Below are 4963 nucleotides of genomic sequence, written 5' to 3'. Positions count from 1 at the left end.
GGAGCCTAATCACTTGAGCCACATCTGCTTCCCTGACTCTCAGACTTGACAACTGTTTCTGGGCAGAAAGTCTAAGTCTGAAATTGCTTTTACTCAGTGTTTTAAAGATATTTTTCATCACTGTCTTTTTTTAAAAAGTTTTAAAAATTAAAGTTAATAGATTACAAAAAACATTACATTAAAAAACGTAAGAGGTTCCCATATAACCCACTCCCCACCCCCCTATCCCTATCATTTCCGTAAAATTTTTTTTTAAAGATATATACATTTCAAAAAATGTTACATTAAAAAACATACAAGGTTCCCGTATACCCCCCACCTCTCCATCATCACTGTCTTTTGCACTTGGGGTTGTTGGTAAGAAAGTTGATGTGTTTCTTTTCTTCTAAAATTGACTCTCTGACCTCAGGCTATCTCAGAGCATTTACCACATGTGTCCTAGTAGCCTTCCCCAATTTTATTTCCCATCCCCATTGCCCTCCGGACCTACAACTCCCATCTTATGTCTCAAGAGTATTATTCTCTCCCCATCCCCACATTACTACTACTTTTGTTCAGTTGACAATCTCACAATGGGTCTCCTTTCCTTTCTCTTCCTAACCCATTCTCCACACTGTGATCAAGGTTCCAAAATCACAAACCTAATTATGTCATCCTTTAAATTCACTGTGCCCAGGATAACATGCTGGGCCTTAACTTGGTCTGCTGGTTCTCTATGATCTCTCACCCCACCAAACCTTTACCTCTCTGACCTCTGGAGCACCTCTGTGCTCCAGTCTCACTAGCCTCCTTGCTGTTTCTGAGCATGTGTAGAACACTCCTACCTCAGGCCTTTGCCCTGGCTCTTCCCTCTGCCTGGAATGCTCTCCCCCAGATATGCCTTACTTCAGATTTGTGCTCAAACGTCACCTTATCAGTGAGTGAGGCATCTCCATAGGACCACAGGACTTCTATAACTACTTAAGTATTTTGACCTTGCAAATAAGGTCTATAAACCAGTAATAGATTCACTGACATTCAGATTAAATACTGTTAACTTCAGTAGGAAAATAACAAAGGTAAAAATCATTTGATGATAAAAGTGCAAGACCCCACTGTTGTGTCCATTTAAGTAAATCAAGTTAGTCCAATGAAATCAGTAACTATGAGCAGAAATTATTTAATACCTGGAAATTATTTCATGGTAGTAACACAAAAAGGATTAGGATAATGGAGAAAGTAAAAAGTTTGTAGAGGGAAACGGACTTTGGCCCAGTGGTTAGGGCGTCCGTCTATCACATGGGAGGCCCGCAGTTCAAACCCCCCGGGCCTCCTTGACCCGTGTGGAGCTGGCCCATGCGCAGTGCTGATGCGCGCAAGGAGTGCCGTGCCACGCGGGGGTGTCCCCCGCGTAGGGGAGCCCCACGCGCAAGGAGTGCACTCATAAGGAGAGCGGCCCAGCGCAAAAGAGCAGCCTGCCGAGGAATGGCGCAGCCCACACTTCCCGTGCCGCTGACAACAACAGAAGCGGACAAAGAAAAAAGACGCAGCAAATAGACACAGAGAACAGACAACCGGGGGAGGGGAGGGGAATTAAATAAATAAATTTTAAAAAAAATAGTTGAAAAGGAAATTAGAACATTAAAAAAAAAACGTTTGTAGAAAACGATTCCAATCTTTCCCCTATTCCTACCTTCTACCCTTTGCCCAATAAGCCTTGCTTGTTTGTCTTGCCTCAACTTGGAAAAAATGGGTGGTGGTGGGGGGGAAGGCTTTAGATGTCAGTTTGAATTGTCTTTGTTTCTAACTAGTCTGAATTCTAACTCCTTGCTTTATAATGTATAATACCTTCCTTAGGCAGTTGTCCTGAGAACAAAAGGATATAATCAAGAAAGCACTAGCACAGTAGAATATTTCCATTTACCTTCCCCAGTTTTTCATATCCTATTCACTCAAACAAATCCTCTAACATATCTATTCAAATAGTGGTCCAAGGACCAGCAGCATAGCATGCTGGGAGCTTACTAGAAATGTAGACTCTGAGGCCCCTCCCCAGCCCTGCTGAATCAGAGCCCAAATTTTAACAGGATCGTACACTGAAGTGTGAGAAGTGCTGTCCTATAATGTCTCCATGATTTCCAACAACCTGTTAAACATAAGAAAACTTGCTTATTCACTCATATATAGTCGTTTCCATTGCGAGCAAGGAAAGATTCATCTATTTTCAATGCCATGTGCAAACTGGATGACTTCCTATTTGATGTGCTGTGAACATGCAGAAGGAATGAAGCTAGCTAAGCACATTACCCCAGGCCTTGCAGATGATTGATTCATTTGGGACTTACGTTCTCGTTAGTCAGGTGCTTCCCTATTTACACCATCAGAGGGACATCTGAGGCAAAGGAATGGCCATTTATACATTGTTTGAGTTTAGAAAATGTAGTCCAAGGAACAGAGAAGTAGAGCATCCTTTTTACTTGAAGTACATAAAAATGACACAATTCAATGAGCTTAAGTATGCAACTTCTAAGGAATTGTCCCAACATCTGGAAGAATGTGTTTCAAGCATAAGACTAGGTAAGGTTAAGCAGGCAGGAGGCAAAAAATGGTGTTTCTCCAATTGCAGCACTTTTCAAAAAAATAAACTGGTTTATTGAGGAGCCTCATCTCATTGGGATGTAAACACGATTTCCTCCCCCAAGGTACTGCTTTCAAAGTAATGTTTGGAAACCCCTTTCCCAACAGATATGGAGTCCCTTAACATCTTGGACAGATTGCAAAACTGGTGAAACCTTTTAATGATCAAACCTACTTAAATGGACATTCACAAACCAGTTAAAGTAGAATTACATGTTACTTTTTGGATAATGGGAAAGTTAATTTTGAAAATTACCACCGTATTTGGTTATAATTTTGCATATTGAGAGCTGGTTAAAGTAACACACTTTCTTAATATAGAACTTAATTTAGTTAAAACAACGATGATTTATACCTGAGAAATCATCTTAACTGTATTTTCCCAGCAAGGACCATATCTTATTCTTCCTCCTATTCCTAACACCTAACAGTCTTTGGCACCACAGTAGGTTGCTGTCAATCAATGTTCAGAAAATCTTAGCTTTGAAAAGTTAAATCTTAAAGGGAAAAGGCTACAGAGCTATTAAAAAATGGTGTCAAAATAGGGTAATTGCACTTACTCAAATGTTTATATAGAATTGATAGGTAATGACAAATGTTAACTTCCTAAATTTTCTTTTACTTACTTTGTGTATACTGTATCCTAGAATGATTTATCATTTATTCCCATTTAGATGTATTTTTTTGGTTCCCCCATTTCCTTTCAAAGTCCTAGTACAAAGACCCAATATAGAAGCTACTGAAATATTATTTACAATACACCTTTAAATGACTACTAAAAGGAAAAATCAATGCAACGAATGTGATACTTACAAAATGCAAGGTTTGGCACATTGGAAAAGTAACAATTTGAAGTAAAAATTTAAAATCAATGAAAGGTGGATAACTTGAAATTTTTAGGATTGTCTATACGTTTAAATCAAATTTTTAATCTAAGAAATTAGAAGATTTATTAATATATTGAAATAAAGAGATAACAGCTAGAAGAAAAATTAGTATTTAAATCAACTTAAACAGCACATAATCAGTTAGGGAAATGATTTAAAAATATCTTTGGAGTAAGAAAATAATTTTTATTGGAAAGGAATTTTAACCCCAAGGCATGAAAGCAATATAAATGTTCAGACAGTCTATACTATTTTCACTGGGAATTTCTGACGAGTAAATTCATATAAGGGGTAATTTTTTCTATTCTTTCCTTTTTTTTCTTCTGGCTAAACTTTTTCAAATCAGAGCACACCATGGCTCACTAAATTTAAGAAAACATTCTATAAACCAAATGGAGATGAAACCCAGTATGAACCAGAATGATTCTTTAGTGTAGACACCAAAAACCCGAATCTTACAAAGTAACTGAGTAAACATAAGATGAAGCCTGTCCAGGAGATTTAGAGGTCGTGATTCTCGCTAGCCATTTATGCAGAAGTCACGTTTATGGAACTATATGAAGATTAAATTTAAAAATCCCTGTGACCCTCATTGTTCACAGCCCAGTGGTCTTTGGAAGTTAACTGAACAATGAGGACTGTGGTTAATATCACAAACACAAGGACATCCTTTTATGAACTAGAACAAATGTACATTACTATTACAAGTGGTAAAACTATGGTGATGCATGGGAAAAATACAATTAATGTAACTTACGGACTATAGTTAACAGCAATATTGTAATACTCTCACACCAATGTCAAAGAGGGTACTATATCAACACTAAGGGCCAAAAGAGGGGGGTATGGGATTTTTTTCTTTTGGACTAAGGAAAACAGTCAAATATTTACTGAGGTGATGGCTGTACAATTCTGTGATGAAAGTGAGAGCTACTGAGTGTATACTTTGGATAGACTGTACAAGGCATGGGACTGTATAACACAGTGAGCCACGTGGTGGGTGATGGACTGTGGTTAACAGTACAAATAGGAAGGAGTGTTCTCTCATGAAGTACAACAAAAGTACAATGCTATTAAATGGTGTTAATAACGGGGGTGGATGGAAAAAATATACCAAATGTACAATATAGACCATAGAAAGTAGTCAAAGTCTGATCATATTCTTTCATAATCGGAAACAAATGCTCTACAGTATAAGGTGATGGTGGAGGGGTGATGTATGGGAATTCTGAACATCATGGACGATTGCTTTGTAAGCTCACAACTTCTTTAATAAAAAGGTTCAAAGGTAAACCAAAACAAAATAGTCATGCATCAAGAGATTACCTCAGTGTTTCCCTGTTATAAAGAGAGAGGACAAGAGCAGACTGAAAACTTTCCTGGTTCTCTAAAACGAGATAGGCAAACCCCTTACTTAGATAAAATAATATTTACAGAAAGGAAACCGAAACAAGTAAAAG

Source organism: Dasypus novemcinctus, chromosome X, assembly GCF_030445035.2.
Source record: "Dasypus novemcinctus isolate mDasNov1 chromosome X, mDasNov1.1.hap2, whole genome shotgun sequence".
Classification (NCBI taxonomy): Eukaryota; Metazoa; Chordata; class Mammalia; order Cingulata; family Dasypodidae; genus Dasypus; species Dasypus novemcinctus.
Note: the sequence above shows the minus strand (reverse complement) of the source record.